The sequence below is a fragment of the Anas platyrhynchos genome, chromosome 3 (assembly GCF_047663525.1).
Source record: "Anas platyrhynchos isolate ZD024472 breed Pekin duck chromosome 3, IASCAAS_PekinDuck_T2T, whole genome shotgun sequence".
Lineage (NCBI taxonomy): Eukaryota > Metazoa > Chordata > Aves > Anseriformes > Anatidae > Anas > Anas platyrhynchos.
In genome coordinates this window covers 10,484,332-10,494,039 of record NC_092589.1, presented here as the reverse complement: position 1 = coordinate 10,494,039, position 9,708 = coordinate 10,484,332, and positions in this window count along the sequence as shown.

Sequence of the window (9,708 nt, the reverse complement as noted above, 5' to 3'; positions counted from 1 at the left end):
ATCTAAAATGAAGCTTTTACTCATATGACTCCAGTGCCATTGAATCTGTTTGGAAATCCTGAGAGCAATTTCTTAAATAAAATCTGGGTGGGAAAAGCAGAGGACCTTCTTATTTACCTTCAGAATAACATCCTTTAGGACTTTCTTACTGGGTTTTCTCAGGGTTGCCTCTGCAATTAGAGGACTTAATTGGTTTTAAATGAAAGCTGAAATTCCTGCGTTCCCCAGGAGCGGGAGTTTTCATTAAAACCACCGCCCAATATCAGGAAACTCACAATTAAATCCCTGAGCTGCAAAACGGTTTGCAAAGCCAGGCTGGGATAAGTGCAACAGGAGAGCAGGCTCTCAGGCAGTGTGTGCTGCTGCAGCTGCCTCTGTTGTTGCTCAGCTCTGGGTATTTGCCGAGGGACACCAAGCTACTCAAACCTGGGCTTTAACCAGGCTGCATTGATGCAGCCCCAGTGTATGTATTCGTGTGCGCCCATGTGAAGGAGCCGTGTAATTGCTGCACAGTGACTTTTGTTGGTCTGCATGGGGAAGGACCTGCCTGGGAGCTGGAAGAATGGACCGTGAAAGTTTCAGTTGTGTCTTCTGGGACTCTTGCAAAGGTTAAGCCAACAGTAAAGCGCTGCTTCCCAAACAGCAGCTGCATTGGGAAGGCAAAAATAATGCATTTTGTGTGTCCACCCTCCCAACCCAGCCAAGTAGAAAAAGGCTCATGAATTTTTCTCCCAACTGCTTGGCTTAGTTCAGTGACCTTCGCACAGCCTGGAAGAAGTTGTGGCGTGCTGGGACATGGTATGATGTCTAACCAGCATGAAAGGGTTTCGGATCTGGTGGGGAGAGAGCTTTGCCTTTGCTTATTGCTCTTGTATCTCGCACTGGGAAGAGCATCAATGTTTAAAAACACCAGCCCAGCAGAAAAGGGCTGGCACATCAATAATGTAGATGCCCAGTTCTCTGATCCAGATGTCCAGGTGCATCTTTGCTTGACAAGTTACTGAAGGGCTCAGGCCCAGCCAGGAGTTCATTTGAAATTGTGACAGTCAGAGAAAGGACTACTGGTAAGCCAGAAAGAAAAGCCACCAAGATCCAAAATTAATTACAAAACAGACATGCAGCTTTTGCAATCTGGGGCTGCCTGCCGGCTGAGAAGGCGCTTGGGCAGGTCCCCAGCTGCAGCCCCTCAAGGTCCCACCCTGCAGGTAGTGGTCCTTGTGGCCTCACCACACTGAAATTTTGGAAAGGTGGATGTCTGACCCCAGGTAACTATTATTTCCCCCTTTTAGGTGCTGGGGAGAGATGGGCTCGCTCACTTTCTAAATAAGACCTAGTTGAAGTGCTGTGTGCTTTCACTTGTGAACAAGCTTGATGTGGTTATGCAGCAGCAACTGTTAGAAAACTTATAAAGCAATTTATCTGATCTGTCCTATCTTTAGGCCTGGTGAACCTAAAGACCGAGCTTTTCTCTAAGAACCAACACAAGAGCAGCAGCCAGGTTTGTTCTCTCTTTTTTTTCTTTTTTTTTTTTTCCTTTTTTTTTCCCAGCAGCTGTGCTACTTTTCCAGCTTAAAAGCAAAAACCTATTCCTTTGCTCCATGCTGCGTAGGTCTGCAGAGACGGTGTGCAGGAAGACGGGCAGCGGCTGGGAGTGCTTTCATTTTCCTGGGGCTCTGCGTGTGTGCGAACATCCTGGGGGGAGCCCTCTCGGGGAAGAGCTGCAGAGCCCCCGGCTGTGTGCAGCGCCGATAAGGAGATGAAACAATGGTGCTGCGACACTGAGAGCGCCGCACAATTACTTGGTGAGGATGTTAGAGAGTCAAGTGCCTGCATGGAGAACAGCCACTTGCACCTGAATGGTTAACTCTTTATTTTCCCATCCCTTTACACTGTTATTTAATACACGGCTTTTAAGGGCATCCAAGTTTGTGAACGCTAAGGGAATAGCACTTGTGTTTCTTGCTGCTTGTAGTGTGGTTCACGTTTCCCTGCTTCCTGGGCTAAGTGTACGGGAAGATTTAGTCATGCTCTGGCAGAGATGGGAAAACCGGGATATCTTTCTTTGAAATGCAGAAGTAGAGCCAAACAAAGGTTCCAAAAGTTTTTGCATTGTTGATGTCTTGTTTCCTCATTAATACATATTTATATATGTATTAAATGATTATATATGTATTAAATAATTAATAATTAAATATTATTAGTATATATGTATAATGTGTTATATATATGTATTTATAAATGCATTAATAATAATTAATGTGGAGGGACTCCCACAGTGCTAATGGAATTACCCACCCCAATCTCCCATGTGCCAATGGCAGGGCACACTCTGGTTCTCTGCCCTGGCCTTAGTTCTGGGTGAGAAATTGAATTATTTGTTTTCTAATGAAAGTAAAAATAATTTCATTCTAGGTTTGACCTTCTTTTGTTGTTGTCAGTAGCGCTGAGGACTTTTAAATACCTTTTACTTAGGCTTGAGTTATAATTTGAAATGCAAATTGAAAACACTTTGATCTTTTTTCCCATTCCGATGCCAGCGATAGTCAGTGGTTTCAGTCAATAACCTCTGCATTTCTTTGTGAATAAAACAGGGTCCTGAGGTTCACCTACCTCAACTTAACTGTGCAAAATGCGTCCAGCACCTCTGAAGAAGATACATTTCCTATTAGCACCAGCTGCAGTGATGTGCCTGCAATGGTGAGGTAACGCTCTTGTCTTTCATCCACTGTGCTGCTGTATGGTGTGTGTGCATCGCTGGTTGAAGGCAAGGCAGGCATTTACTCCAGTACACAAAAAATGAGCTGTGCTCCTCTTGTGCACAAGCTGGGAGAAGCCCAACAACCTCAACTTTTAGGGTCAGGCAGAGATGGTGGTCCTTGAGGCTGTAGCAAAGACAAGGCATGGATCAGGCTTGGAGATAAGGTGGACAAAGGCTAAGTAAGAGAGGTACAGACCACTTTGGGGACATCCTTCACCTGGGCTGAGCAAGGTGCTGTGAATGGTCAGGCTGTGTACGCCTTCCCTTACTTTAGGTAACTCCTCCGAGGAGAGGGTACATCTACAGGGAAGGGAAACACAAGTTCAGGAAACTGGAAGTGTGAGGCTCTGGGGATTAACGATGGAAAGCTGGTGTTTGTTCGGGGAGAATAAAGCAAGCAGGAAACAGGAGACTAAACTAGGCTCCAGCTCCCTGAGCAAAACACTCAAGTTATAAATATTCTGGTTGCACGCAGAGCGGAGCTGGTTGCACTGATCCCTTTTTGCTGTCCTTGTGGCAGTTTTTGCGCACTATTTGGGCTGATATCCTGGCAAACCCATGCGGGGTGTCTGAATACATTAGTGGGTGAGGTGCTGCGGGACAGGAGCAGTGTGTGTATGTGTTAAATCATCAGCTGGCCTTCTGATGCTGGGTTTAATGTCTTCCCAAAGAAGCCAGACCCCTGCATGAGACCACAGGCTCACCTTCACCCGTCTGATCAAGCTGGCACAGGGACCCCAGAAAAGTCACTTCCACTCCTCCCCAGCCCCAAAGCTGACAGGCAAGGGAAAACTAAGGCAGGAGGAGAAAAACTGGGGTGCTAAGACCCCAGGTGGGTGTAAGAGCTGGGGACAAAGCAACACAGCACTTCTCAATGTCACGCTTAAGGCACAGCACGTTCCAGAATTCAAGAGCAGAATTGTTATTGTTCCAAGAAGTCAGTGCCTGCAGCGAGCTCCACCTTTCCCTACCTCTTTTCCACGGCTCATTTGTCAGCAGGGGTGGGCACCGAGGTACAAGTGGAAGTCATCAGCTCCCTGGCTGGTGATAAATGAGCCCGAGCTCTGGTCGGTGGTTTGTAGGCTGCAGTTTGTGGAGTCGCAGAGACTGGCTGCATTGCTGCCTGTAGTCAGCCCACTAGAAGGACAGCTTCTCTTTTCTCTTCAGAGGGATCCCAGTGGATGCAACTGTGTGCTTTGGGGTGCAGCCATGGAAAAGTGCAATCCAGCCTCTGGTTCAAATGCAAATTAATTTTAATCTGGAGTAACTCTATCCTGGGAGCCACCTCACACGTGATATCAGGACTGCCGTGCTGGGAACATGCACTTGCTATTTGTACTGAAAGAACTATAAGATGAGCTTCTTTACGATAGGAATAAAGTATAGTGTAGAATATTTTCTTATATTTCACGTTAGTGTAAAATATTTTTACTTCAAAAAACCAGGAGGAAGTCCAGCCTTGAAACTAGTTACTTTAACCAATGAGGCTGAGTATTTTAGGAAAAACTTCCTGGGGTTCTCTACCTGCTCACTGCCAGCTGTGCCAGTGACACTGTCAATGCTAAAATCTATATTGAGCAGGCAGACTTGATTTCATTCAAAAGAAGGGCTTTTCTTGTTAAACTCTAGTTTTTGGCTTAATAAGTCAATACGTTTTTGATTAATCCCGTTGTTTAGCTAATCAGGACTTTAAAACAGGCTGTATTTGTCCCTTGCAAAGATGGTATGGGAGTTACCGTATTGTTATGGCTGAACTATGATCATTTTTAGGATTAGGTTTCATAAAGGGAGAACAAGAAAGACATTAAAGCATGACTGGAGTGAGTCTGGGAAGGAGCTCCCAAGGGAACTGTGGGCTGCTAAGGGACCTGGGCTGTGAGAGAGCTTCTGGTTGGGGTAATATGGTCTTCTTGGCCACGATTGGAGACAAATAACCCAAAGGGATACCTTTTCCTGTCTCTTCGATTCCCCCTTAATCACAGCTGCTTTGGGGGTAAATGCCTCCCTTTCCATGTGCACAGTTTCCAGTTCCAGTGAAACAATTAGCAATTTTCCTTAGATTACACTTTAAAGTGTATCATCTATTCATTATTATCTTATTTTGAAGGAAATGGGCCATTCATGGATTTTGAAATCACAGTCCTTAATGATTTCTCTCTCTATGTGAATTCATTAGGCTTTATTTGATCAGCTACCTAATGCACACTATGATCTTCCCAAACAGCAATTGCACAATAGGAAAAACAGACTCTGCAGACGTGAGGAAAAGCACCCTGGACAGCAGTCTAGGCACAGTTCAATTCTGCAGAATCAAAAATCAAATACCAATAGTTTAGGTAAATTGAAGCTGAAAGAAAGTAAAATCACTTTGTAGGCCCAGGATAAATGAAAAGCCAATATGAATACCAAATTGACCCTGCTCCAGGAGAGAATAATTTGGCATGATGTATTTGCCACCTCTGAATGTGTTGCTTACAGACAGATTAAGTGGTGTGCTTGGGGGGAAAAAAAGAACAGGAGGCGAATATAAAGTCATGAGAAAATAAGGGTCTTGATCCAAATGCAACCCTCAGATCATTTTGGAGCTGATAAGCTTCTGGGTAAGGGGAAGCAGCATAGAAAGCTGCATGAATTCTCCTGGTAGGACTGTTCCTTTATGCAGAAATTATACAGCTATCAACACCGATTTTAGCACGGCAGCTCAGGGAAAGCATTAATGAGCACAGGGCAAGTAAGATCGAGAGTATGAGAAATGAAGAAAAACTACCTAGTGGGGGGAATGGGTAGCGAAAGGCATATCCTGGTTTTGGTGGAGTTATTGGAAATGTTGTTGTTATTTAAAAAAAAAAAGGGGGGGGGGGAGAGGCTTTTTTTTTTTTTTTTTTTTTTTTTTATCAGCAATCTTGTTAGAGAGACACGTAGACAAGCAGCACATCTCAAATGCTCGGAGAGGCTGGATTCTTCACCCACTGCCCTGAGACCCCCAATCAGGAGTGGTTTCATTCATGAAGCCTCACTGCCAGGGCTCGTTATTGAAGTAAGGGTTCTCTTTTCTCATAATTACGTGGTGCAGACATCCCTAGTGCTCTTCAGCTCATCATGCCTGGCTCATGTTCCCTTTGAGCTAAGCGCAGATTCCTAAAAATCCAGCTGTTCATTAAATTTGCAAGGTAGGAAGATGCTGACCTGCTGGGTGGGTGCACAAATGAGATAGTTACATGGGAAGCCAGGGTGGTAGGAGCAGGAGATTGTACCTCTTAGTTACCATCAGGTCTCAGGGGAGCTTTGCCACCAAATTCCACTAAAATGAGAGTTTCAACCTTTAAAAGAACAATTCAACTGCTTGTTACGTTAAATAAGCTAGCAAAGATCGTATCTTAGTCTCTGACAGGGCTACTTTTGGGTGAAAACCATGCTGAATTATTTATTTTGTTATTAATGTCACATGCAGCGCAGTAAGGAGAATTATATGGGCTGCAGAAGTGAACAGCACCAGGCCAGGCTCAAACAAATGGAATTGTTATTCCTCAGTGCGAGTCGTGGGCTCCTGATGCATCCAGGAGAGGAGAAGTGAATGGAAATCAATGGAGAGGTTCACACCTGACTGACAGCCCTTAAATAATGTAAAGGGTCCCCCAGCACACAGGCAGGGTTGTATAAAGCGTTAACGTTCAAGACTAGGGAAAGACTCGCAGGGAAGTATTTTGGAAGTTTTGTCCTTGTAGCTGCAGTGCTCAAAGATACAGAGAGGAACATACCTAGAGAGTGGGGTGGGAAGCTCAAATCATGCAGGAGAATGAGAAAAGAGAGAAATTTAAATTGGTCCAAATGAAATCCTGTTGAAAATCAGCCTTTGGTAAGCCTGCAGGGGTCTAATGCTGCAGGGTAGCTGATGGAAGAGCCCAGCACAGACAGGTCTGTAGGGATGCAGGCACAGAGGATTTGAGGTTTGGGTACTTCCAGTGGTTTTCTGCTCTCAGTGATGCTGCTGAGCCTGAGCTCCCAAAGCAGGAGTCAGCAGCAGCCATGCAGAGCTGTGTTAAGCTATCTGAGGGCAGCCTAATACAAAAAGATGACTTCAGAATAAAACAGGGCATGGCTAAGAAATATTTGCCAGGGAGAGCACAGAGCCCTGCGATATGTATTTTCCTGTCCCCTTATATAAAGAGTTAATATTAAAATATGAGGGCTGCTATCAAGAAGACAACTATGGCTTGATTTTCAGCCTACAGTAAAAGCCTGATTTTAGAGCCTCCCCAGGGAGTCTGACAACTGTCCTTATGGTTAGATAGATTTCCCTGGTAGGTCATATAAGTCTTCCTTACTATCAGCATGTTCTTTTACTCCTCGCCCTTCTTGCAAAGTAAGAGCTCCAGGGTTTGGATATTCTGCCTACCTCTTGTCAGCTGTGCCTAGCACATCTGGTTCAGGGTTGCAGTCGTGCTCTCTGCTAGCTCTGCAAGCCTGGGCATGGCTGTATATTCCTTTCAGATGTACACAGACTGTATGGCCTGTGTGCACGCATTCTTTCTGAATTTGACAGGTCTAAATTTGGCATTTTTGATCCCAGAAACAGGTAATAAATGGAGCATTGATTTGTAGCTGTCCTGTGCACTCAGAGCAAATGTTGCAAGGGAAACAGTGAAGAAGTCTGTGAACAGTAAGATGAACATGCTTCCCCCCGATGCCTGTGAGCAGGCTTTTGAATTAATTCTGCCGGATGATGGTCAAGGATGTGAGGAAATTCTTGATATGGTTTTAACCCTCGTGGGGATTGCACAGGTGTGGTTGTGAAGAAGTATAACTTTTCAATTTATACAGAAGTTGCCTATAGAAAGGGACACATAGAGGTGCTTCATTCTTATGGCTTCTTTTTAAATATGAAAATCTAGATAAAGGGAAAGCCCGTATATATATGTACATACATACATACACATGGATTATATTTGATGTCTAAATCAATGGCATTCTTTCTGTGGAACCTTTGGTGTACAGCAATTTATGCAGCCATGTAATCTATTCAGCTTTCTGTTTTGTCATCTATGAAATTGGGAGAAGCAGCCTGAAAATTATGTAACAGTGATAAATACTTTAGTGTAACAGTGATAAATACTTTAGTGACTATGGTGCTGAGCCACAGCTGTAATAAGGTAACAAGGTGGTGAAATTTTTGTTTATTAATCTCTTTTCTGCTTTAATGGTTAACGTGTATGACAACAATATCTGAAATGCACCTGTTTGTTTGTTTTTAAGAAGCTGAGGAATCCTTTGTCCTATAGTGAGAGCTAACAGCCAGCAGGAAAACAAGAAGAACTTTTCATGCAGCTTCAGTGAAAACATGTCTGTCGGTTCATGGAGGTCAGGAGCTTGCCCTTGCGTGTCAGTCTGCGAACAGGCTGGGGTTGTGCAGAATAAGCTGTGTGCTGTAACAATGAGACATGGACTGGGAAAAGACAAATCAGCCAGCACTGACTTCTGACAGCCAGGAACAAGGTAATGAAATCAATGGAGGTATTTTCGCAATGGTAGAAAAGTTTAATTAAAAGTATACTGGACAAAATTCTGCTTGGTTTTGGTCCCGAAAGCCACTAAACAGCCCCCTACTCTGATAGCGCTCTTTGCTTTAGTCTGCTCAGCCCCTCTGACTTTCTGATGGAGTTGCACAGAGTCTCTCATCTTTTCCCAGGCTTTCTTCTCTTTTATCTGCCACCCACCGGTCTCTTCACTAGATCCCGTTCTCCCAGCTGGATGCTCTTAAGTTCAGGTTTGATTTTGGTGCCTCTAGGCTGTGGGATAGATGGTAAGCACAGCAGCAGCTGTGCGGTGCTGAGTCTCTTGACCTTTCCAGTAGCCCCGTGTTTGATGAGAAGAAGCTGCAGATGAGAGAAGCAGGAGGGTCTCTTCACTGCTACCTGTCTGGAAATTGAGAGCAGCTCCCTTTAACTATGAATTTCATGCAGCTAGCAGCTGCCTTTCACTGGATTTAATTGACTGGGTCTCATTGTTATTTATTTTCATCCTAATTTCTGTGTCACTGCATGCATGTCGTACACCATGTATGATGTATTGCTAGAAGTCATTTGAAGTGTTCTTCCCCCAAACCCCAAATCATGAACAGAGATACCAAGCTGCATTGGGGTGGGGCACCACAGCCCACAGAAACCTATCAGAAATGCTCTAGAGGGTGAGGATTTCAAAAATTTGCCATGCTGTTCGGAGAGGAGTGCTCTAGTGTTGTTACTTCCCTGAGTAATCGCTCAGTATTCTTACAGCAATTTATTTTCCTGTCCAACAGAAAGCCTGTTTTCACAGCAACCCCAGCGGGCACTCAGCTTCTCCAGTACAAAGCGCCTTCCAGCAGAGGCACATTGGTGTGTAGTTTGAACTTTGGAAATGTGTTTTACAGAAAGAAGATCCTGCTGTACAATAGGATGCCAAACCGAAAATAAGGTATGCTGTGGGCTCATTAACTAAGACTCCTTTGTAATCAACATCCATAATGCTTTGGTTTCCCCTGTTGTTTTCCCTTTCTTTTGTCTACGCATCCACTTTTGTTTAAGGAAAAAAATAAAGATTTTATTGAGAAGGAAAAGAATACAGGTGCAGGTGGGTGGATATTAAAAGATATTTTTAGCCTGGTGTTTGAGGAAGATATTGTTACCACTGCTGAAAACAACTGAAAGTGAGTGGATATGAGCTTCTCTGAGGCTGGGGTGATCCAGACTTGAACAGCTGCCAGATGCTTGCTGGGGCTCTCTGCAGAATTTGCATCCAGTGACTTTGGTTCCTTCTCATCCTGAGTGAGAATGGAGGAAGGCGAGGGATCCCCCACCATTTGTCTGGCCTCTTCTTGTTTCTTTCACTTAAATATTGCTTCTTTTGTAAAAGTCACGGAGACTGCTGCTCCCAAACCTGCAGCCTCCTGATCCATTGGTGTATGGGGATGGGCT